The sequence below is a fragment of the Orcinus orca genome, chromosome 10, assembly GCF_937001465.1.
Source record: "Orcinus orca chromosome 10, mOrcOrc1.1, whole genome shotgun sequence".
Taxonomy (NCBI): domain Eukaryota; kingdom Metazoa; phylum Chordata; class Mammalia; order Artiodactyla; family Delphinidae; genus Orcinus; species Orcinus orca.
Window position 1 is genome coordinate 25,411,232 of NC_064568.1, and position 26,076 is coordinate 25,437,307.

The 26,076-nt window shown below is 46.3% G+C and overlaps 1 protein-coding gene and 1 long non-coding RNA gene across 2 annotated transcripts in view; one reads left to right on the forward strand and one right to left on the reverse strand.

Moving 5' to 3' along the window:
* The window catches only part of ADAMTS9 (ADAM metallopeptidase with thrombospondin type 1 motif 9), a 226,339-nt gene extending 204,173 nt beyond the window's left edge, over positions 1 to 22,166 (forward strand). The window contains exon 41 of the transcript XR_007479510.1: positions 19,323 to 22,166. The gene's annotated coding sequence lies outside the window, so the exon portion shown is untranslated. The remainder of the gene's footprint in view (positions 1 to 19,322) is intronic.
* Positions 5,287 to 8,785, reverse strand: LOC117200703 (uncharacterized). Its single transcript, XR_004482361.2, has 2 exons — positions 8,462 to 8,785; positions 5,287 to 8,078 (listed from the first exon to the last, which is right to left on the reverse strand). It is a non-coding gene; the product is annotated as an uncharacterized LOC117200703 (long non-coding RNA).
* Positions 22,167 to 26,076: the final 3,910 nt, after the last annotated feature.

The window sequence follows — 26,076 nt, forward strand, 5'->3', positions numbered from 1 at the left end:
CCTTTCAAGGTCACCTTGGCCAGGTGTGCTCTCTAGACTAAGGTCTTGGCTTCTCTCAGGCTAACCCCTCTGTGCAATGCTGTCAGCTCTGCTAACAGCTCCCTCCCCCGTCCCGTCAGATCTGAGGACATGACCCCTTAGCTGCTCCCAGCCCTGGGTGATTGCACTAGCCCTTATGGTCCTTTGCGCCTGCAGCTATTTAAATAGGCCCTTTCTAAATAAACCTTCCTCCAATTATCCTAATTTGAGTGTGTCATCTGTTTCCATTAGGTCTCAGATTGATGTGTCTTCCTTTGGCATGTATGTGCAGTCTGGTTTTGCTGGATTGATATTCCTGGTTGCTCTGTGAACCTCAATTTATTTCCCCCTCCAAACATTGCTTAGGTTCAAGATGTTTGCTGATTGTTCCAAAGCCTGAATTTCTCAATTCTAGTCTCTTTCAAACTAACCATCCCTCCCTCCCTCCCTCCCTCTTTCCCTCCCTCCCTCCCTCTTCCCTCCCTCCCTCCCTCTTCCCTCCCTCCCTCCCTCCCTCTTTCCCTCCCTCCCTCCCTCTTTCCCTCCCTCCCTTCCTTCCTTCCTTCCTTCCTAGCAGTTCTGTATATAAATACTAGAGTCAGACTGCCTTGGTTAAAGTTCCAGCTCCTCTGCGTACTGATTATGTGACCTTACCTCTCTAGCCTCCGGTTTTCTTACCTGTAAAATGGGGATGCTGCCTGGGTTTTGATGAGAATTGAAGGAGATCTTACGATGATGTCTGCAGCTGGAGGCCCCTCTCTCTCTGTTGACTGTGATTATTCCTATGTCCAGGCCACTCTGTAGCCTGCAGTTTCTTAACTTAGGTTTCCCAGGTCTGTCTTCCTTGTCCTTCTAGCCCGTAGATGAATCCTTCCTCAGCACTATCCATGATCTTTAGGTGACCTCGGGATTCCTGGTCTTTAAAGAAATCCTTCATTTCCATGGGCCAAGTATAGTCAAAGAACACACTCTTACCTAATTCTTGTAGTTGAGTTAGCTGATTCCTCCCAGTTTCTGGTAAAGAGTAACAAAAAGGAGCTTTGAATTATTTTTAGTTTCTCCTATGAAGTAGGGGATATTCAGAATGCCTTGGAGGGAGGCATAAAGAGGCCAGGGAATCTTTTTTTTTTTTTTTTTTTTAACAATATGGGCCCAGCAGGAGGGAGAATTTGATACCAGTTCTAGCAGGCTGGGAGAAAAGAAAAGTACAAAGTGCTTTACACGTGAAGACTGTGTAAGTATTTTGTGGTTTATGCAGTGGATTTGGTCAGGATTGTAGAGGAAGCAGTTGAAACCAACGGTTAGCTCGGAGATTTAGGAAGATCTGTGGCTATAAATTCTCCATCACGTGTCTGATCCATTGACGATTTTTAAGTGTTGGTTGTATGATTTTTCACCCCTAAGCTCCTGAGAATTGTTAAGAACAGGATTTAGGAAGGAGGTGTGTGCCTGAAATTCACCAAGAAAGAGTGGAGGAAGCAGTTATACCCCATCCACAGCTGAACGCATTTTCTTTTTTTTTTTTTTTTTTGCGGTACGCAGGCCTCTCACTGTTGCGGCCTCTCCCGTTGCGGAGCACAGGTTCCGGACGCGCAGGCTCAGCGGCCATGGCTCACGGGTCCCCCCGCTCCGCGGCATGTGGGATCCTCCCGGACCGGGGCACGAACCCGTGTCCCCTGCATCGGCAGGCGGACTCTCAACCACTGCGCCACCAGGGAAGCCCTGAGCATTTTCTTGATGCTGTTTATTTCATATTTTTATGTTCTCAAGAGTCTCCCAAAATAGTAATTTGTGCGCATTTGTCTTCCCATCTAATTTTGCTTTAACAATAGTTGGAAGAACATAACCAGATGCTTTCTTGAAAAAAAAAAAAAGAAATTGACATGTTGACATCAAAATTAATACTACTCTCCAAAAAGTCACTTTTTCAGTTGAGTTAGTAATTAAGTTGGCAGACCCACCTCTTAAATTCCGGGACCACACGGTGGGTGGGTGGGTGGGAGGCTGGACCCTGACCTGGCCTCAGGGAAATCAGCCAGCTAAGCTTCTTGAAGTTCCCTGGAGAAGCATGCTGTAAGCCAGTTTTCTTATTTAAGCAATTAAACTTTAATTACCCAAGTAAGAGATGGATCCATTCTCCTTTTTAAAAAAACTTAATACATCATAGATGAGGCTAAAGTTCCCTTGGACCACCACTCTTTTTTTTTTTTTTTTAACATCTTTATTGGAGTATAATTGCTTTACAATGGTGTATTAGTGTCTGCTGTATAACAAAGTGAATCAGTTATACATATACATATATCCCCATATGTCCTCCCTCTTGCATCTCCCTCCCTCCCACCCCTCCAGGCGGTCACAGAGCAGGGAGGTGATCTCCCTGTGCTATGCGGCTGCTTCCCACTAGCTATCTATTTTACGTTTTACGTCACTTTGTCCCAGCTTACCCTTCCCCCTCCCCATGTCCTCAAGTCCATTCTCCAGTAGGTCTGACGTGGACCACCACTCTTAATCATGATGCTGACCCTCTTTACTGGAGGTTCCAGGTTTGGGGGTCTGTCTTTCCTGAGCTTGTACTTTGCATTTTCCTACGTGCATATATACACATAGAAGGTAAGTAACATTGTTGTGTGTTTTTCTCACAGACCATTTTCTCCTTGACTACTCACAGCCAGGACTTGTGGGAGAGAAGAACTCCTTATTACAACTGAGTTTGGGAATTTGAGACCTTCTTCTCTCTGCTGCATTTCCTTTTGCAGAAACCAAAGCTTCAATTTTTACACCCTGTGCCCTTTGCCCCTTCCTACCTTATCTTTTCCTGTTTGTGGATCGTTTTGCCTTTATTTGAAATGTCAGTACTGTTTGCCATGCCTTCTGAGGGCAGCTTGCACATAGTCGAGGTAGGTAGGCAGCAAATCATGTGATCTACACCTTCCACAGCCATGATGAATCAGTTACGGTGAGCACTTGACCTTCAAGGTCATAATGTAGAGTTAGGGCTGGCCGCCATCTTGGGTCACATGCAAGATGAGTAAGTGGATGCGACGGCCTGAGTGAGGCAGCGCGGTCACCTCTGTTCTTGGTTTTTTGGTTCTCATGCCTGTGTCACCAGGCTAATCTCTGGTGCCTAAACTTGGATTCCATAACCTTTTCTTTTTTTTTTTTTCTTAGTTGAGTTAAATTGAGTGAGTTTCTGTTACGGGAATCCAAAAGAGTTTTTACTTTGTATTGTCTAATCAGGTAATTAAACTCTTGGAGCCTATAGTCCCCGTGTGCCTTTCAGAGTACAGGATGCCGCCTAGTACACTGTAAGTATTCTGTAAACAGGTGTTTCTCGATAATGGGTATTTTATGGAGTGAGAATTATCTTGACCTGTAGATTCGGGTTGTACTTTGTTTCACTGGGGGAGAGAGGCCGTGTGGCAGTAATAGGAATCATTCATTTGTTCATCCAAAGACATTGCTTCCAGATAACAGAAAATGAAAAGTAAGGCAAGGCGCAGTTTCTGACCTTGGGAGGCTCCCTGTCTCGCAGGCGAGATAGCCACGGACAGCAGATTAATTAGAGTTTGATTGGTGAGTGTAGCCCAAACAAAATGTTCCCTCCCTACATCTGCTGTGATTGTTGTTCCTTTTTGCAAAATCCAATAACTCTGGCCAACTGGGTGTAAATACCAGCACTGCCGCTAGCCCAGGCCTACCCACGGATCCGTGATTAGGACGCCGTCTCCTGGTGATGGAGGAAGTGTCCCTTACCTTTACCCCCAACTAATTCTAATGTAGAATTCCTCCGTTCTGCCTTATCATTGTTCACTTCAAACGAATCACTGACACTTGCTCGTTCTACGCTATTAGTCATGTCTGAAGTACAGGATTGGTTCCCATTTGTCTCTGTTGCATGGGTAGGACACTTTACACAATGCTGGAAATGTCTTTCAGTCCCCTTTCCCAGATATCACGAGTTGGAATATGTTCAAATCAAAGGATTTTCCCTTCCTCTTGTTCTCCTGTCAGACGGAGGACCAGGTGGCATCCTTGCTACCATCCCCTGCATCCCAATTCAAAAACTTACCTTGTTTCCCATGGGGAAGTTCCAAGCCTCTGTCACTGATTAATGAATTTATTGAATGAACTATTTTTTTTTTTTTTTTTGCGCTGTACACGGGCCTCTCACTGTTGCGGCCTCTCCCGTTGCGGAGCACAGGCTCCAGATGCGCAGGCTCAGCGGCCATGGTTCACGGGCCCAGCCGCTCCGCGGCACGTGGGATCTTCCCAGACCGGGGCATGAACCCGCGTCCCCTGCATCGGCAGGCGGACTCTCAACCACTGTGCCACCAGGGAAGCCCTGAATGAACTATTATTAATTACTGAAAGATGAATTTGTAATTTAACATATATTGCTGAGTATCCACCATGGGCCATGCCTCAGGAGAGGTCCTGGGGACATTGCAGAATAAAGTCAACCCAGTCAGCGCCTGTCCTCTGGAGCTTGGTGTCCAGTGACAAAAACCACTGGGAATTAGCAAGTAATATGTGGGCAAATCACAAAGGGCCGATGGATCTGGAGTGTCTAAAAACACACCACAAGGTCGCACTGAAGCGAGAGTGCTGTACGAGTGAATGAGGGTGCAGAAGGAGGGGAAAGCATTTGGATTCAGGGGATAATGTGTCCAAAGGCCCCAAGCTGGGAGGCACAGCCTAAATATAACTTGGTGGGCGCACCTGGAAGGCTCAGGAAATGAGAACAGCTATGCATCCAATCGTCACCTTTCAGAAAACAAATGCTCTGCTTTAACCAGAATAACTGGCTGGTGGGTGAGAAGCCCATGATCAAAACAAAAGCCTCAGTTGTCACTGAACTGGAAGCTCTTTTATTGACGTCAAGATATTTAAAAATATCAGTGACGGGCTTCCCTGGTGGCGCAGCGGTTGAGAGTCTGCCTGCCGATGCAGGGGACGTGGGTTCGTGCCCCGGTCCGGGAAGATCCCACATGCCGCGGAGCAGCTGGGCCCGTGAGCCATGGCCGCTGAGCCTGCGCATCCGTAGCCTGTGCTCCACAACGGGAGAGGCCACAACAGTGAGAGGCCCACATACCGCAAAAAAAAGAAATATATATATATATATATATATATATATATATATATATATATGAGTGATGATTCTCAAACAGCCCCTCCTCCCTCCCCTGTCCTCTTCTCCCTCCCCGTCATCAGAATTTCTCACAACCCTGAGCTTTCCAGGGGCTCTTCTCAATAAAGAAGAGACACTGAGGCCTGAAGGGTCCTGGTTTATTTTGTGAACCTTTTGCCTCCCTGTCCGGATGAAGACAGAAATTGCAAAAATCCCAAAGAGCAAGATTTAGGGGAAAATAAGCAGAATTTTCAGTCAAGTTTGAAAACTGCTGCTGTTAGCTGAGGCTGTTTCTCTTTTCCTTGATTTGTGACTGTTTTTTCATCATCATCACCATCATCATCACTGTAGTAGTAGCAATTAACACTTAATAGTCAGTACCTCAGTGCCAGGCATCGTGCTAAGAAATGCACATGTATCATCTTATTTAATCCTAGCAAAACCCCATTCAGATGGGAACTATTAGGTTGATCAGTGTGAAACTGTCAATATTCAACCATTTCTTGACCTGCAAAAATGATCATTTCGTATGGTTGAACCAGAGCTTTGCAGAAACTGTCCATGTTTTCATAATTGGGGAATGGCTGAGCTGAGATGCGTACCCGGCTATGTGTTGTACCAAAGTGACTGTGTCCTTTGGCCTGACTTGAGGGCGGGAGGGAAGGAAAGATTAAATACCATAAAGGTTCTATATTTCCCCCCCCGTCCTAGTTTACTGCTCTGTGTGTCTCGTGGGTTGAGAGAGGAGAGAAAAGTCAGAAGATGCTGAGGTCTGAACATATTCCAGCAATCCTTACCCTTTCCACTCTGCTGCCCCGTTCCCACCCTGACTCCATCGAAAACTGGTTTTCCCCACAAAGGGAATCATTGGCACACGCTACCTCCAAGCCCAGGGGAGTGGTGACCACAAGCACAGCCAGACCCAGGTCCCCGAACAAAGCTGAGAAAAATCTGTCTCTGCACCTCTCCACTCTCCTTCCCACTATCTGTTCCAGGTCCACAGCCCACTGCCTAATATCCCCACCAGAGAGAGAAGGAGGAAGGAGGGACGGGGTGGGGAATGCGACTTGCTCAGTACTTCCAATAAAATCCTAGCAAAGATTCCCATCAGCCTGGACAGGTAGTGTGCCCATGCCTGGATTAGCAGTGATCCCGGCTGTATCTTGCTGAGGCTGTGTAAAGTGTTCTTTACATGCATCATCTTAATGCTTCCTCATAACAACTCTACAGAGGTTGCAGGGGAGGATATTATTATCATCCCATTTTACAGACGGAAAGACTGAGGCACAGAAGTGCTTAGGTAAGTGGCCCAAGGTTGCCCAGCTAGTAGACTCTGGCCCCAGCATATCATGTACCTCTCTGACTCACGTCATAGACTGCACCAGTGGGGAGCTGAGGCTCAGATGCCCAGCCCTAGAGTAGGGAGCAGGGGTGCAGCATCACCTGTGTGGGTCCAGGCCCACCTCAGTCACCTGAACTGAGGGATGGGAGATGATTCCCCAAAGGAAACCTGGGTGCTCTTAACCGGAGGAAGAGGGGCTGGGTGTGGGCAGGAAACCACAACTGCCCTCCAGAGTGAGACTCTAGCAAAGTTTTTGACAGAGAGGGTATTTTTCTCTCCAGTGTGATGTTGGACCCCCATTTCAAAGAACAGTAGGCTATAAAAGGGCAAGGGAAGGAAGTATTCATTAAAAGGTCCCTGCGGGCTCTGAGGCCAGAAAGAACAAAGAAAATCGTAGTGAGGGAGGCTCGCAGCCTGGTCTAAACTTCAGGGGCTCTGGGGCAGGACAGAGGTTCAGCCCGAGGACCTTGGACAGGGGTGGAACGTCTCTAACTCCATCTTCCTTGTTTGTCAAATGGCGATAAAATACCCTCTCGGGTTTCTCGACAGGATCAGGTGTCCTAATACATGACAATTCCTTAGCCCTGTGCTTGGCGTGCGGCTCATTTTCAATAAATAGTACTGTCTGGAGTTAATGTTGTTGCTAAGACTATTTAGATATGAGCGTCCTTGTGATCCTTCCTCTTAGGCCAAGGGTCTCATTTGCTCCTCTCAAATCTTTGGTTCCTTTTTCAGAATCACAGGTTCAAGAACTTTGTCTAGTACCTACAACCCTAGAAGTCCTGGTGGTACTTTTCCTGAACTTAAGTTGTTTTTCCTTTGCGGGGGAGGGGCAGCGCGGCTGAGTCAGCAGGGCCTCCTCTGCTCGGCTGCATCTGTGTCTGTCGGATGCTGGAGAAACAAGAGCCCACGTAGTCCTTTGGTCCACAGTGATCAAATGGCAGTGTCCTCTAGCGCTCCCACTGGCCTTCTGTGGGCATCTCGTGAGAGGCTTCACGATCCAAGCCCAGTGGCCTCTGGCAGCCATTCTGGGCTCAGCTTCTAGAACCCGCTTGTTCTATCTTGCCTTCTCTTGGGATCCTGCCTCTCGTCTCTCTGGCTTGACACTGTAGACTTCCTGAGTGTCCTGACTGATACAGATCAGTCAGGTGTCTTTTTGTTGAAAACAACAGAAACCCAATTGAAACGGACTTAAACAATTAAAGTAAGTGAAAAGTCAGGACACACAGCAGGATTCAGGGACTCCAACGATATTATCACATTTATGTCTCCAACTCTTGCCTTTGCTCTCTTTTCTGGTGGCTTCATTCAGGCAGACGGGTCCCATCAGGTGGTAAAGCGGCCACCAGGGAAGGTGGTGTAACGTGATTGCACAAAGGCTCCCAATTCGGCACCCTTCCTGCGTGCCTACCCCCAGCCGGTGACCGCATCCACCGCTGATGTTGGGCGTGACCATGTAACCGCTTCTGGCCAAAAGCATGTGCTTGGAAATGACAGTGTGCCAGTTTCGAGCCTCGCCCTTAAGAAGAATTGCCTGCTCTTACGCTTCTGGAATCAGCGTGAGAGTATGCCGCAGGTAGCCTGCTGGTCCTGGAGGGAAAAAAGACATTTAGAGCAGAGCTGCCCCACCGACCACAGATGTGAGCCAGAGGCAGAAGCATGCCAGCGAATCCACAGAGCCGTCAGTGTGACAGCAGTGCTTACTGTGCCCCTGAGCTGTGGGAGGGTCTGTGATGTGGCCTCGTGGCCGTAGGTGAGGGATGCACAAGCTATTCTCCCAACCACCGCTCCCAGAAGAGAACTTTTCCTTCCTGATGGTTCCAACAAAAATCCCAAGATTGATTTCAGTTGGCCAGACTTAGGTCTCTTCCTAGAGCTGGGGTGAGGGGGAAAGAGAAGAATCTAGAACCAAGACATAACTGCTGAAAGTGAAGAAGCAGTGATCTCCCACAGGAAAATCACGCTGCTCTTACCAGGAGAAGGTAGAAATGCTGAGCAGGCAGAGTGACTGACTCTCAACACCACATCCCTGAAGAGGACGTAGAAACCTGTACCCTTGGCTCCGTGTTCAGCCAGGAACCAGGCTTGTTCATGTCTACACCCATCGGTGTAGGGTGGAGCTCAACTGGAGCTAAGAACCAGTCATCAGTTGGCCAGGTAGGGAGGCCCAGGACCCAGTGTTTGATGAGCCACCCAAGTTAACATGACCTTGTCCCTAACTTCCATCCCTTTCCAGGCTGGAATGGGTTAGGTGGCTTCAGCCAACTGGCAGGTTACTACTTGGCAACTTGCCCTCCTTCCCCACCATGCCAGCTCCACTTGGAGGTGAAAAGTAGTGGCTGGAATAATTGCTGGGTCCACACCTGGACCTGATCGAGAGCCGTTCTTTCTTTCCAGCCCCAGTCCTCAGCTGCACTCTTGGGGCTTTCATCTCTGGTGGGGTTCGCGCCCTGCTGCCTCTCTGTCTTTGAGAGAGAAGTAAACTGAATTGGAAGTATCACATGCAATAAATATAACCCCCTTGCCCTTTTTCATGGGGTCATTCAACTTCTTGCTGAATATCATTTAAAATGAAGCTGAATTAAAAACTCAAGTGGCTATATTTTGCCTGCTTCCTCCAAATCCCACCTTCTCTCTTGACCTTTTCCCTGCTCTGTTTAGCGGCTGCTATCTTTAAGGAATGACTTTTGGCTCCAAGATATTCATGGGGAACTTTTGATGGACAGCACACTGGGAAAGGACACATTTCTGTCTCATTCTGGCAGTATCATACCCCACAGCTGCACGACAGCCTGTGCTTTCTCCAGGGCTTCTGTCAGGGAGAAACACTTAGAGATGTAAAGAGAAGGCTACCTTTTCTCTCTTCCTCAGGGGTCACCCATCACACTCCTCTCCCCACCCTCCCTTAAATGCCACATCTCCCTGTGGGGCTGGGAGAGAATGTTGGAAGAAGGCCTGGGTGAGGGAAAGGAAACACTGGTCCATGTATTCGCTCCAATTTCACCATTAGGGATGAGACAATAGCTCTTGTGAACACGAGCAGGCAGTGTTCAATGCAGCGTTCTTCCCCTCCTCAATGCAGCTTTGATCCGGCCAGGGCTACCCAGAAGGAATTTCAGTGTAACTGGGGCAGCCCAACCTGGGAACCACATCTCATTCTGTGTCCCTCTCATGATTTGGGAGGTTATTAGGACCGAGCTTGGACCATTCCATGAACGTGGAGCGCTGCCATCCCACCAGCAGCTCCGCACACCAGGCTGATCGCATTTAGCACATAGCCTTGCTCTAGGTACAGTGGCTGGTGCCAGTTATTAAACTGTCGTCTCTCAGCCTCAAAGTCACCACTGTTTGGTGGCTGAACTGTCCTTTCTCCCAGCCACCTGGTGCCATGCTACGTTCTGCCACTAGGGGGTGCCAGAGGGGGATTGCAAAACTGGAGGGCAGAGAAGGGACTTTGCTTCTAGTTGCCATGGGCTTCCTTCTGGCAGAGCCAACTGTCTCTAGCTTTTTTCAGCACTCCCAGTGCCAGCCTCTTCATTATGTCTCTGCCCCATGGTTTACAAAACTCTCCTACTTTTAAAACAACCTCTGGGTTTTTCAAACAATCCCGCCCCTCTGTGTACAATTTCACTCACAACAAAGAAGAGAAACATAAACAGCTGGTCCAGTGAGGGAGGGGTCTCTTCCTGCATAAAGATCCAGTTTCCTCCTGGGGTGGGGGCGGTGGGGGGGTGGGGTGGATACAGCTAAGAAGATAAAAAAATGACCTTTCACCTTCGGGAACAGTAATGTAAGATTAATTTGCGGCTTTGAAACTAATGAGTTGGCTTGTCCTGGTGCGGCACCCCGTGAATAACACGGCGTTTGCAGAGCCGGCAACCCAGTGATCTTTTTCCTGGGGCTGGGGAGAAAGGAGGGATAAGAAAGAAACTCATTTTTAAAAACAAACCTCAGAGGAGAGAGATCCCCGTCAAGCTGGTATTAGAGGAAGAAAAAAACCAAAAAAAACAAAAAACAGGGAGAGTGTGCGAATTACGTACCTTTAATCTGCTTAGCTTTTCACTGTCGGACGGCTGAAGGGCTCACCCAGGCAAGAGTATTGTGCGGTAGTTAAATACATAAACGTGGAGTGCATCCCTCGGGGTCTAGGCCTGATGTGTGGCAGTCTAGCTGTGTGATCTTGGACATGTTTTTCCACTGCGTTTCAGGGAGGTTTGGATTAGAGAGTGCATGGAAAGCGTGTATGTTCAGGCCAGGAATCTGGTTATTTTTGCATTTTTGATGATGATTGAGAGAGGCAGGAACAACTTGAGGGTGCTTTCTCCACGCACTGGGAAGGCTGAGTTTTCTGCTCTGCCAAAAGGAAGTGTCTGAGAGCAGAAGACCAAAGCAGAACCAGGCTGATGCGAACCATGGGGAAACTGGTTTCCGCACCACCCAAGAAAGAACCGTCTCACGGTCTAGCTGACCGACAACGGGCATGGCTGACAGAGGAGAGGCAACGAGCGCCCCATCCTTGGAAGTAATCAAGCAGGAGCTCTTTCCACTATATTAAAGGATGGGTTGGATCATTTCTAAAGATCCTTCTCCCTCTTCACATTCCGGATCTTCTGCTTGTTAAATGCGTTGCCTGGGGTCTCAGAGCCTGGGTTGCCTTATCTGTGAATCAGGCTGATGGTGCTACTGGCCTCCCTCTTACAATCTCTCTCCCTTTTTTCTTCATGCCTTCCCTTCAACACAATGAGGACCATGAAGGTAGACACTGTGATAGGCTCTGCGGATACCAAAAGGAAGTAGATGGTATATAGACACTGCCTTGGAAAAACTCAAGCATATAGTGAGGGAGACAGATGAACAGAACATTATAAAGCAATTCCACAGATGCACTGAGAGAGCTACGTACTGAGTATTCTGGAAGCACAGGGGAGGGGCATCTAACTCAGCCAGGATGAGGTGGGGAAGGGGCATCAGAGAATGTTTCCTGGAGGAGATGCTGTAGGAATTGGATGCTGGGAGTGTATGCTTTGGAAGCAGAGTAAACACTGTGATCAAGGCCCCGGGGTCAGAAACAGTGTGACGTACAGGGAACTGTACCAAAGGCAGTGCCGGTGGGATGCAAAACATCAGATGAGTGTGAGGGGAGACGAGATGAAGAGAGAGGGACTAGATGACGGATGCCCTTGTCTTCATGCTAAGGAATGTGAACTTGGATCATGTAAATGATGAACTGTCATTGGCTGGTTTAAATCGGCGTGTTCAGGTTTCTGTTTTAGAGCGATCTCCTGGGAGCCTATGTGGAAGAGAAATTAGGAATCAACAAAGCTGGACCATCAGTTGGCCGACTTTTGAACCCTGGAAGTCATCTAAGCCAGAAGTGGCAATGCCATGAACCAGGCCTCTCATGGAGTTGCAGCAAGGATGCCATGGTGGGATGCTCAGGGAAGCTCCTAGTAAAACATGAACTGCTTCCCAAATGTACAAGATCCCTATAACTATGATCTCTCTATAAAACTTTGGTTTGGGGGGGCCATCATATAAATTGAGTCCACCCATCACTTACCACGCAGTGGCAATAAAAGCCGTACATGTCATCCAAACCAGTATAAATGGTACTTGTGCTTAACAGGAGCCTTTAAAAAGGTAATGAAATCACTGGCTTGAGAAATAATTTTGCAGATAATTCTGGGATACAAAGTTTTCCATTCCAAGACTGAATATTGGTGCTGCTGGGAAGGACGGGGGAGAAAAGCACAAGATTAGATTTCACACAGACAAACGAAGAGGGCAGACCATGGTCTTTGAATGAAACTTCTGATGGATTTGGCACTGGAGGCACGAGAGGGCACTGGAGCTGGGCCCAGATGTCTCAGATTTGCTGAACTGCTTTTGCAGACAGTTGGACATTTACCAGGATATATTGTATCTTGCAGACGTGCCCTGGAATGCCTCATCTCAGGGAAGGCGAGAGGAGTCTCTCTTAGGCGAGTGTGGTGTCTGCTTCTCGTGCTGTTTATGGCAGAGCTGAAAACTGTCTTTGAAATTAACGATAGATGTGCATAAATCTTCTTCAGTTACCTAGCAACTCATACGAGACAGCGCAGGGGTTCACAGGGCTGGGAGGAGGTGAACCTGTTTTAGGAATACCTGGGAGCATCTTGGTGATACTTGGGGATTGCTGGGAGGGAAAGAAAGAAACACGACTAATTAAATGTTTGCATTTCTTTCTCTCTCTTTTATTTCTCATAAAAATAGAATCAGATAACAAAAACTTTTCCTTAATCCTTGAGGTTTCTAGCAAAGTGAGGGTTTACGAAGAATAGACAATTTGTGAGCCCTCTTCCAGAGCTAAATTTCTGTTTGTAAACTAGCTGTGTGACCTCACGTGTAGAATAATAGATCTGATTAGGGAAATGGTGAAGTTTCACTCATTTTTCCAGGATGTACGGGGTGATAGCGTTTTTAGATTTCAGTTTTGTTGAATCACAGATATGTGTCCTGAGTCAAAGTGGATTTTTTAAAAGGAAGAGGTGTTGAAATAGTGAAGTCATGAGGTATGTGACTTAACACACACACACATGTTCTCTGTGTGTATGTATATATATATATATATATAGATATATATGTGTGTATTTTATTTATAAAAATTAGTCTATACATTAAGCCTTGGGTTACAAATTCAATACGGGGCCTGGCAGGTGACACGGATGAGTTCTGTGCCCGAGGACCATAGTGAGCCAGACATCTGGGCAGTTGCTAGGTGGCCCCGGCTGAACACGACCATAAGAGAATAGGACCCGGCACTGCCAGATCTTCTGATTCTTCAAAAAAGGCAGAACTCCAGAATCCATGTAGCACCTCCTATTTTTAAAATATTGACAACCAATGTGAAGTTTTAAAAAGCATTGTGTGGGCTAAACAAAGCAAGTCTGCCTTAAAGCAAAAAGCTCTGAGCACATAGTTCTCTTTGTAAAAATTGTATGGTTGCTCATGACCCACTTTATGTGCTGGGATGGAGATGAGCTCGCCCAGGCCACGGGCTAATAGCGTTCATGCAGTGCTGCTACATCCTGTGCTCGGTGATTTTCACATTTGTCATGTTCAGTGTCCGCCCGGAGGTGGGTGTTACTTATCACAGGAGTTAGGATCTTTATTTTCAATATAAGGATGCTGAGAGCCACATACATCAAGGTTATACTGAAGGTCACTTAGCTCCTGAGTCCCCAAATGTCTCATTCCTCTGACTCTACAGCTGCCTGCTCTTAAGGGTTTGACTCCCCTGGAATAAAAGGGGGGTGTTTATTACTTTTATAAGGAAAAAATCATTTTAACAGAATTTCTCTTAAGAAGAGTTAGGGAGCTGTATTTGTTTGCTGGAACTGCCGTAACAAAGCACCACAAACTGGGTGGCTTAAACGTCAGAAATGCGTTCTCTCACGATTCTGGAGGCTGGAAGTCTGAGATCAAGGTGTCCGCAGGATTGGTTTCTTCTGAAGTGTCTCTCCTGGCATGTGATGACTGCCTGTCCTCTCCCTGTGTCTTCCCATGATCTTCCCTCTGTGTGTCTGTGTACTAATCTCCTCTTCTTAGAAGGACACAGTTGGGCTTCCCTGGTGGCGCAGTGGTTGAGAGTCTGCCTGCCGAGGCAGGGGACACGAGTTCGTGCCCCGGTCCGGGAAGATCCCACATGCCGGGGAGCGGCTGGGCCCGTGAGCCATGGCCGCTGAGCCTGCGCGTCCGGAGCCTGTGCTCCACAACGGGAGAGGCCACAGCGGTGAGAGGACACAGTCATAAAAAAGAAAAAGGACACAGTCATATTGGATTAAAGCCTACCCATGTGACCTCATTTTATCTTTTTTTAAAAATTTTTATGTAACGTTTAAAGGTTACTTTCCATTTACAGTTATTACAAATTTTGGCTGTCTTCCCCTTGTTGTGCAGTACATCCTTGAGCCTATCTTACACCCAGTAGTTCGTACCTCCCTCCTCCACCCTTATACGGCCCCTCCCTGCCCTCCACTGGTAACTGCTATCTTGTTCTCTATATCCGTGAGTCGGCTTCTTTTATGTTATATTCAGTAGTTTGTTGTATTTTTAGGTTCCACATACAAGTGATCTCAGACAGTATTTATCTTTCTCTGTCTGACTTATTTCACTTAGCATAATACCCTCCATGTTGCTGCAAATGGAAAAATTTCATTTTTTTTTTACGGCTCAGTAGTATTCCATTGTGTGTGTGTGTGTATGTGTGTGTGTGTATGTGTGTGTGTGTGTGTGTGTGTGTGTCTGTGTATATATACACCTCATCTTCTTTATCCATTCATCTGTTGATGGAAACTTAGGCTGTTTGCATGTCGTGGCTATTGTAAATAATGCTGCTATGAACGTTGGGGTGTGTATCTTTTTGAATTAGTGCTTTGGGAATATATAACCAGAGTAGAATTGCTGCCTCATATGGTAGTTCTATTTTCAGTTTTTTTTAGAAACCTCCATACTGTTTTCCACAGTGGCTGCACCAATTTACATTCCCACCAACAGTGCACAAGGGTTCCCTTTTCTCCACATCCTCAGCAGCATTTGCTTTTTGTGTTCTTTTTGATGATGGCCATTCTGACAGGGGTGAGGTGATATCTCACTGTGGTTTTGATTTGCATTTCCCTGATGAGTAGCGAAGTTGAGCATCTTTTCATGTGCCTGTTGGCCATCTGCATTTCCTCTTTGGAAAAATGTCTATTCAGTTCTTCTGCCCATTTTTTAATCAGGTTGTTTGTTTCTTTGATGCTGAGTTGTAGGACCTGTTTATATATGTTAGATACTAATCCCTTATCTGACCTCATTTTATCTTAATGACATCTTTAAAGATCCTGTCTCCCAATACAGTCACCTTCTGAGGTGCGGGGGTTAGAGCTTCAATCTATGGATTTTCAGGGGCCACAGTTCAGCCCCAGACAGAAGCCACCCACTTTTTTTCCCTCTTATATCCCTGTAGTATTATTGTTATTGGAGAAACTGAGAGAGGTTTTCTAAGTCTGGGAGCCAGAGTGTCAAACAGGGCATTGGCGAACCTGAGGGGATCTGCTTGTCTGGCCCAGCATCCCACCAGCTCCCCAGATGGAGTGGGGTGTGTTTGCACACTTGACAGTCAACCCGGTCCCAAAGCATTGCTTCAGTGTTTTAGGATAAATAAAACGACGTTTAGCAATGTCACTCTTTCACTTGGCATCACTTCTTATATCTGTGTGTCTTGCTTTAAAATAACATTAATGTGGACAGGTAGCATTATTTATCATATCAAAATTGGAAACAACCTCAGTGGCCAGCAGCAGGATTTAATAGGATTCTCTGTAGCCTTTGGAAACTTGGCTATAGAACAATATTTGCAGTGTGAGAAAATGCTCAGGATAGATGAAGTGGAAAAAAGCATGTTAAAGAAATATGTACAGTTGGATTTCCAACTTTTTGAAAACAATTTATTACATGTACATATATATTCATATATATGTATATGCATCTGTGTTCATTTGGAAACATATGCTCTAAGATGTTTAAAATATCTCTTGGTCATGGAATTGAGATTCCATGGAATTGAGAATATTTGAGATTTTTTTTCTTCTGTTTTTCTCAATGTTTTATGTTTTCTGCAATAAATATATATATTATTTTTGCAATTAGGAGAAAATCCTTAAAAACCCAAACCTTGATATACACACTCAGTTTACAGAAAAATCCTTCTAACTTAGCCTTTGCCATAAGCTCTCTTACAGCTTTTCACGTGGGACTGCGTTTATAAAAATTTCATTTACTTGCCATTTTCCAGATATAACTCTTAGCCATGATTACCTGGACTTCTAGAAGGATTTTTGTGCCAGGCCTGAGAATCTCTTTTCTCTTTTTTGTCCATCTGACTTTCTTTTCCCATGAAAGGGGTTTTTGGAGTGAATTCAGTGAAAGGGTGGTACCCCACAGACCTGGATAAAGGGTATGAAAATAAATACGTATGTTAGATATTAATCCCTTATCTGACCTCATTTTATCTTAATGACATCTTTAAATTTCCTGTCTCCAAATACAGTCACCTTCTGAGGTGCAGGGGGTTAGAGCTTCAACCTATGGATTTTCAGGAGTAAAATCCAAGCAGATCTAAAAAGAAGTAGGATGTAACTTCTTAGTGATTTTGTGCCTTCTAGTTCTCTGTATTTATCTGAGAGATCCTTTGGACACACTTCCTTTTTAATAGAATGTGCTTTGATTGGCTAAGTATCTCTACCATATACATTGTATATTTTTATGAAGGAGAGGTTTGTGGAGGCTGATGCTGTCACGTCAAACTTGGAAGAGGCAGTAGTGGTCACCTTGACCAACTCTTGGCATCATTGGTTCCCAGACCTCTGAATCCCCTAGAGAAACTTTATAAAGGGTTAGGGTCCCATACCATTAAAGAAAAAGAAGGGGCCTGGGCCGATGGATTGTGAAAGCTCTGGTTCTTTTGATGTTTGATCAGGTTGGAGAACCCTTTTTCCACGTGACTCATGAATTTCTCCCTTCAACCTCACAATAGATGATTACATGAACACTTCTAGAGAAAGAGAATTTTCTACCTCATGAGCTATTGTATTCCACTCTTGGACAGCTATGCCTGTTATAATTCTCTTTTGCATACAACTTGGATAATTCCAACCATTTCAGAGGTTAAAAAAAAAAAAATGGAGTCACTTTGCGTGTGTAACCAAATAAAAATTCCATGGTCCCACGTGGCCCAATCTCTGCATAGGGCCACATCTTCAAAAGCAAAAATAATAATAATGATAATTCAGGGCTTCACCTGCAGCTCCCAAAGAATGTTGTCAGGGGTACAATTCATTATCCGTGGTAACATTTCTCAAAATCCTTTTCCCTTTTTTTTTTTGCGGTACACGGGCCTCTCACTGCTGTGGCCTCTCCCGTGGCGGAGCACAGGCTCCGGACGCGCAGGCTCAGCGGCCATGGCTCACGGGCCCGGCCGCTTCGCGGCATGTGGGATCTTCCCGGACCGGGGCACGAACCCGTGTCCCCTGCATCGGCAGGCGGACTCTCAACCACTGTGCCACCAGGGAAGCCCTCCCTTTCCTTCTTGATTCTCTTGTACTCCTCAGTTATATCAGAATTCTCATTCACCGTCCCAGCCCTAAATCTCCCCAAGATCAGCCTGCATGCCTCTGCAGGCGCTTTTCTTTTTCCGTTCTCAGCAGCTCCATGCATAGATTGATTTTTATCCCTGTGGATGCTCTTCTCCCTCTGGTTTGTCCACCACCCAGACTTTCCACAACAAAGGCGAGCCTAGGAAATGTGTAACAAACAAAAATCTTTCCTCCTTTCTTCCATTCCACCTGGGCCTATCTTTCTATACCCAATTCCATGATATTGCTTTTTGTGTTCAAGCCAGGAACTGGAGAAAGGAGAAGATAACATCAAAGATAAAATTCTCTTTATCACACGTGATGGGGGAGGGCTAAAGTTGGGCACCCACCGTGGCACATTAATAAGCCATGTGTTCATCACAGTAGTGATTTTCTTCATCTGCCATGGTAAGACCTTGGACCCCTGAATAGTTTACATAGTTCCTCCTCATTCTTCTAGCCTCCTCCCCCCAGGCATCATAGGTATTCATAAATAAATCCCACCGACTACCAACTGGTGTCTATTTTTTTTTTTTTTTTTCCGTCTCTGGACCTAATTCCTCCTCTTTAGTATTGTCTGTAGGTAAGTTCTTCCCTGATTAGCATGTTGGGGGATATTAAACAATAATACCGTGCACCCCAATGACTTACAGTGAAGTATACGCCATGCATTTAGAATCTCAGCTATTTGCTTCAGCCAAACCTGGCTTTTGATCCCAGTTCTGTCCTTTACCTGCTGTGTGATACTGGGCAAGTCACTTCATCTCTGTGCCTCAGCTTTCTCATCTGTAAAATGGGGCCATCACAAAATCTAACTTAAAGGGTTGTGAGAATTAAATGAACTTCAGCTAACTCATGTAAAGTGCTTAGCACAGCAGAGAGCTGGTTCTATGCATGCATCCCTATTTCCATTTTTCTCTTAACCATCCTTTTAGGAGGGGATGGACAGAAGAAAGGGTTATTTTGTTAGAAAGTGAAGAGGACCTGGTAAAAGACTTAGGGTAGAGGTCAGCAAACTAAGTTTGCAAGCCAAATTTGACCTTTTTAAAAGAAAAACATTAAAGCTTTAGTAAAACTCAGTCACATTCATTCCTCTCTGACTGCTTTTGCACAACAGTTATAGAATTGAGTTGTTGTGATAGGGACTGCATGACCTGCAGAGCCCAAAATATTTGCCATCTGGCTCTTTACAGAATATGCCAACCCCAATTCAGAGTAAAAAGAACAGTGCCTTTTCCACATGGTCTGCCATTGAAGCCATGAATGTCATGAGGCCTTCTCTATCAGGTGAAGTGGCTGACTGTTGTCAAAGATTTCCTGTACCTAAGAGTCAACCCTCACCGACATCTTAATTTCCATGTCTTTCACCAAGAATTAACATCTACAACAATTGAGAATAAGGCAATGTTCCTTCGAAGATTGGCTGGTTCTACTAGAAACACAAGGAATGGAGTATTGCACATCTGAGAAGGCTACCAGGACCAGGATGCCCAAGGCCTCACCCATGTCTATGATTCTGTGCTTCTTCCTGGGCTGCTTGTCCCTTCCCAGTGCCCCTGCCATAAGGTGGGCCCGGTCTTGTGTTTTTACAGGTGGAATTGAGGGGAAACATGTCTGTGATTCCCACACCTGATCTGAATCCTCACTGACCCTCCATCCTCTCTCCTCTTCCTTCCTACAGGCCAGATACAGACAATCCAGTGAAGCACCCTGAAGTTTAGAGCAAGCTGTCCCATAGAACTTTCTGGAATGATGGAAGTCTTGTATTCTGCACCAGGACAGTAGCTTCTAGTCTTATGTGGCTATCGAGAACTGGAAATGTGGCTCGTGCAACTGAGGAAGTGCATTTTTGCTTTTCATTTAAATAGCACATATGACGAGTGACTTGCTGTATTGGACAGTGTACTTCTGGAAGACGGCAGATGCAGACGTTTGGAGAATCCTAGGCCTGAATGTCTGGGTGGAGACGAGCATAGCCCCTCCCCCACCGCTGCCCCCACCCCTTCCCCTGGCCTTGGACAGTGACGTGAGCAAGAAATTAACAGCTCTTTGGATTGGTGTGTGAGAGTTACTGTTTTACCAGCTGGGCTGCCATGACTGATACAGACCCATGTCTTAGCAGCCACCTTTATGAAGAAAGGACAATTCAGTCTACTCATCCATTTTACAAGCTCAAGGAATGCCGGGGGCCTCTGCTGAGATCTAGTTTTCAACCTAGTCTGTGGCATTGATTATCCTGCTTAGAAGATGAAAGAGGTGGCTTTGTGGGCCAGAGAGTAAGTAGTTTTACTTAGCGGCTTGGCCGTACTGACCCCAGCTATAAGCTAAGTAGGAAGGTTCGGTTCTGTTCAAAACTAAGTTCCGATCGTTTTTTACAACTGCTTTAAACTGTATGTGTCCTGTTCACGACAGAGAAAGGGCCATCTGGTTTGATGATTTTTTGGCTTGAAGAAGAGAAAACGAAAGACAAGTATAAGCTTTAATACTCAAGAGATCCGATTCTCTGCCGGAGAGGAAATGAACTCCATATCCAGGAGAATTCCACCAGGAAGGGGCCAAACAGACCGTGCTCTCTGGAGGATTCTCAGCAGTGCCGTGAACACCATTCTGACACTCCTTTCGGTCATTTCCAAGGTGAGACAGTGACACACCGCTGGAGTAGGACAGCTGATCTCACCTTCTCTGATATCATCAGAAAGAGGATCTAGGAAGCTTCCGTGCAACACCAGAAGGGCTAGGATGGCAGGAGCCATCTCATCTGCTCTATGTGCCTGCCCGTTTCTGGGAGAAGCACCTTGACACCTGTTTTACTGTAAGGAGAACCAACTTTGGAATCAAACAGACCTCTACCAAAATCTCAAGTCTGTCACTTACTAACTTGGACAAATCATGTCACTTCTGTGAACATTGTTTTCTTTCATTTAGGGATAATACTAAACTGACGTCACAGAGCTGCCGCAAGGATAAAATGAACCGGTGTCTATGGCAGCATTTAGGACAGGGCTTCATACAGAATCGGTGTCTTGGAGAACTGAGGGTTTGGAGCATAGAATTCCAGTCCTGGTGCATCAAGGAAGGCCTTCAGGGTGGTCCTGTGGATCAGGATGTGGGCTTATGTGTTAATTAAAACACTGCTTCTCAAACTCCAATGTGTACTCATACCACTTGGGGAATTTTGTTTAAATGCAGTTTCTGATTTAGCAGGATAATGTCATGTAAGTGAGCTTCCAGGTAGTAATTTCAAGGCTGCTGGTTGCTGACATCACCTTTGAAGAACAAGGAATCAGAGGTGTTTACCTACCCTGTGTTTCCCTCCTCTTTCACCCACGTAGAAGAGATGTACTGTCTACTTTGAGTAGGGAGGCGGAGGGGGGGAGTGGAGGATAAGGGCGATGCAAAGTCGGCAGACAGAAGGGGAATCTACGCGGATGAGGAAAGAAATCATGGAAAAAGAGATGGGTTTGAGGTTTTAAACCCTGACTGGACTTTAAACTCACCTGGAGAGCTTTAAAACTCCATTTTCAAGTCACCCCAGGAATACGTATTTAATTGACTGGGATGGGGCCAGACGTGACATATTAAAGCAGATGACCCCTCAGGCTGTCCCTGTGTGCAGCCAGCGTTGAGAACTGCTGGCCTAGACAACAGAGGCAACTTTCCCAGCTGGAAAGAATCAGGAAAGTGTCTCATCAAGATAGTAGATCAGGTTTGGTGTTAGGGGGCTGCTAGTTTAAGGGGAAAAAAGCCTCATGAAAATGGCAGGTAAGAGCAAGCCAACTGGTTGATACCTTGAGAAATCTGATCCGTTTGATGGGTCAAGAACACCCGATCTCTGGGTCTCTGAAATGATAACTTAGCTCTGGGCCTTTGAAGAAATGTGTTTTCCTGTGGAGAAGCCAACGGTAAATGGGAGATGTGAAATCCATGCCACTTTTTTTCCGGAATCGGACGCTTTTTCTTTCATGGACATTGTGGATTCGATCGTCCTCTGTGTTCACAGAGGCTAATGAATGATTCTCACTGGAGCACAGGAGCCACCTTGGCTGGTAGCCTTACCCAGGCCTCAATCCAGTGGGTCTCCATCAGGGTGCCCTGAGCCTGGCACATGTGCTCCAATGCACTCTGACCCATGAACATACTTAGTGCTGCTGTGGTTGAGTTTTGACTCTCGAGGCCCAGGTTTAGGCTGCCTTCTTGTCACCAGAAGTCAGCTCAGAGCTGGCTCTTTGCCAGCCTGGACACAAAGCCCAGCCGCCTTCCGGGATCTAAGCCTGCCAAGTATCTGCGAATATTGTGGTTTCATGGCAGATTCCTTATGTCTTGGGGTGGGAACCACATCAGACACCGTACAGCATTTCCCTTGAACAATCCCCGTTAGGTATATCTCTCCCATTGAAGGCCTGTGCACACAGCCAATAAGGAGACACTCCTCCATCACAAACCCCTAGCCCCCTCCCAATCGCTTACTCCTCTGGAGCAGAGGTGGCTCTGTCCTTTCTGCTCCACGCTTGGCTGCCTTTACCCAAGCATAGCAAACACGAGGCCCTCCAGACACCCAGACCCACCTTCTTTAGGTATATGTTGTCACCCGTTACCTGGGTGTTGAGCAGTTTATTCCGAGCGGTGCAGAGCCGGGCACAGCTTCTGGAAGGAAGAAAAAGGCATAGCAGTTGCAAATCACAGCCAAAGAAACTGCCTGTGAGACACCTTTGCCTAAATATTCCCAGGGTCGATAGATGTGCTTCGTGACTGCGTGTTGGAATCACAGGGGGAGCTCGTAAAATGCTGATGCCTGGGCCATACCCCTGGAGATTCTGATTTAATTGGCCTGGGGTGTGACCTGGGTGTTGGGATTCTTAAGCGTCCCCAAGGTCATTCCTAGCGTTCAGCCAAGTCTGAGACACACTGTCCCATCCAAGCTGGTGAGTGATAAAGAGGAAGTAAAAGACAGCTGCGGTCCTTACCTTACTGGAGCAATTGCTTTGTCCTGATGGCTGACCCATTTAGTCTTGTCTTGAGTGTTTTAATTCCTTCAAGTGAGCCCTCCAAGAGTCTACTGTCAGAAAGTATAAGCCTACAAAGGTTGAGAACCACTGAGTAATCCTGTGTCTTGGTGAGACAAAGAAGCCATTAAATAGGAGGGTAGGGGCTGGAGTCAGAATTTATTTCTGAGTTAGGATTGAGGAGAAATACCAGCTTCTTGTGTCCAACCAGTATCCTCATTTGCAGGATGCTTCTCAAGCACAGACTACAGCAGCAGGGGAAATGGGTACCACGAAGCTCCCTTCGCTCTCCTTTCTATGGTTCCTATTCATGTGACAGAAGGCGCTGCAGGAAAATGATACAACAATGACTTGAGAGCTGGAAGGAAAAGGGCAGCCTTGAGAGGTGAGCAGTGCGGGGCAGAGAGGCTGGGGAAGAAGCAGAAACAGGTAGTCAAGGGGGAAGGATGTCCACTCACCTTCCTCAGTACATGCTGGTCCTTCTAGCGCACCTTGGGTAAATTAAAAGGTGTTGGGACTTCCCTGGTGGCGCAGTGGTTAAGAATCTGCCTGCCAGTGCAGGGGACACAGGTTCAAGCCCTGGTCCGGGAAGATCCCACATGCCGTGGAGCAACTAAGCCCGTGCTCCACAACTACTGAGCCTGCGCTCTAGAGGCCATGAGCCACAACTACTGAGCCTGCGCTCTAGAGCCCGCGAGCCACAACTACTGAAGCCCGTGTGCCTAGAGCCCGGGCTCCACAACAAGAGAAGCCACGATAGTGAGAGGCCCACGCACCGCATTGAAGAGTAGCCCCAACTCCAGCAACTAGAGAAAGCCCACGCACAGCAACGAAGACCCAACGCGGCCAAAAATAAATAAATTTATTTAAAAAAAAATTAAAAGGTGTCCCCTTAGATGCACCTACATCCCACCCCAGGCACGTGAGAAACCCTGAACACTCTGTGTGTGGATGTGTGAGTGGGAGAGAGAGAGAGAGAGAGAGAGAGAGAGAGAGAGAGAGAGAGAGAGAGATTTAATAGAAAGCGATCCCCGGGCTTCCCTGGTGGCGCAGTGGTTGAGAGTCTGCCTGCCGATGCAGGGGACACGGGAAGATCCCACATGCCGCGAAGCGGCTGGGCCCGTGAGCCATGGCCGCTGAGCCTGCGCGTCCGGAGCCTGTGCTCCACAATGGGAGAGGCCACAACAGTGAGAAGCCCGCGTACCGCAAAAAAAAAAAAAAAAAAAAAAAAAAAGCGATCCCCAAAGGCAGGAACAGATCACGAAATCCTCGGACAACAAAGCGGGGCTTCATTCCTTCTGGAACCACCTCTCTGAACAGCACAAGGTGATGACAAAGCCCACCACCTCAGCGAGCATCTGGTTCCTCTTCTGACCTTCCTGGGAAACTTGGGGTTCTGATGTGATATTTATGAATGTACTTTGCAAACAGTAGACTGCTACCTAAGTGCAAAGGATTATTAAAAACGTCAGCTTTGCATCTTTGTGTTTTATAAGGGTACTAGGAAAACAAGGAGCACAGCATTATAAGCCCTCACATGCATGGTTGAAAGGAGTGTCAGTAGAAGGGAAAACAAAAACATATTTTTATGTTATTACAAAAGACACACGTCATGGGGGAAAAACTTAGACAACTGCAAAGACATAAAACCTGAAATGCCTCCTTCCAGGCATACTGGTATTTATCTTCCAAGGGAAGTATTTGTGCATATTTAAAATGCATTATTTTTCAAATTTAAAAGCCTCTTTTACTTCAAAACAATACATGTTTCTTGTAGAAACACAATAGATAGTTAAAAAAAGAAAAGAAATCTATTTCTACCACTTAGGACCTCCTAATCTTCTAGAACTTTAAAAAGTTATGTAATTATTTTTATATTTCGTATTTTTACCTTTATTTATTATACAAGGAATACAGACTCATTTTATAAAAATTAGATGAGCAAAAGGGAAACTATTAAATCACCTGAAACTCAAACCTCAAAACAATTGATCACAATCTGTAGTATTTTTTGCTACAGTCTCTGGACTTTTAAATATTCAAATATGGGACTTCCCTGGTGGTCCAGTGGTTGGGACTCTGCATTTGCACCACAGGGGGCACGGGTTCGCTCTCTGGTCAGGGAACTAAGCTCCCACGTGCCCCGCAGTGTGGCAGAAAAAAAAAATCAAATATATGTGTATTTTTTTAAAATTTATTTTATTTATTTATTTACGGCTGTGTTGGGTCTTTGTTTCTGTGCGAGGGCTTTCTCTAGCTGTGGCAAGCGGGGGCCACTCTTCATCGCGGTGCACGGGCCTCTCACTATCGTGGCCCTTCTTGTTGTGGAGCGCAGGCTCAGTAGTTGTGGCTCACGGGCCCAGTTGCTCCGCGGCATGTGGGATCTTCCCGGACTGGGGCAGGAACCCGTGTCCCCTGCATGGGCAGGCGGACTCTCAACCACTGCGCCACCAGGGAAGCCCTTAGTGTAGTACTTTTGATCATTTCTAACATTTTTGCTTTACACATATTAGAATATATTTATAAATGTAAGATGATTTAATGCCCTGTGAAATATTTAGCCTGCCAACACTGTCTTTTTATTCCAGTTTTCTTCTGATTTAATTTTTCTTTTTTTAAAATTTATTTATTTATTATTTATTTTTTAGCTGCGTTGGGTCTTTGTTGCTGTGCACGGGTTTTCTCTAGTTGCGGCATGGGGGGGCTATTCTTCATTGCGGTGCACGGGCTTCTCATTGCAGTGGCTTCTCTGGTTGTGGAGCGTAGGCTCTAGGTGTGCAGGCTTCAGTAGTTGCAGCGTGCAGGCTCAGTAGTTGCAGCATGAGGGCTAGAGCTCTCAGGCTCAGTAGTTGTGGTGCATGGGCTCAGCAGTTGTGGCTCGCAGGCTCTAGACCACAGGCTTAGTAGTTGTGGCGCACGGGCTTAGTTGCTCCACGGCATGTGGGATCTTCCTGGACCAGGGCTTGAACCCATGTCCCCTGCATTGGCAGGTGGATTCTTAACCACTGCGCCGCCAGGGAAGTCCTGATTTAATTTTTTCTGATTGTGTATGTCAGTTTCATGCTCATACAAGAAAATTTGTAGACCACAGAAGCGTGTGCATTGGGAAGAAAGAAAAAAGTCTCCGATAAGCCCACTGCCGAGAGAGAATCGTCTCTCTAGTTACCTCCATCCACTCCCTCACCACGCATGACTTTACACAGTCTATTTCAAAATACTATTTGTAGACTTCTGACTAGGAGGATGCTGTGATGGAGTGTCTAAGTGTTGGCTGTTGTTCAGGGAGATTTTAGCCCTGTTGCAATACTCAGAATTGTTTCTAGTAAGTACCTGAAATAAATATGCACCTGGGTGAGGCCGTGCTGAGAGGCTGTGTTCTTCTTCCCTATCTTAGAAAGTACTGTGTGGATAGATCCCTAAGGTTCGCTGCAG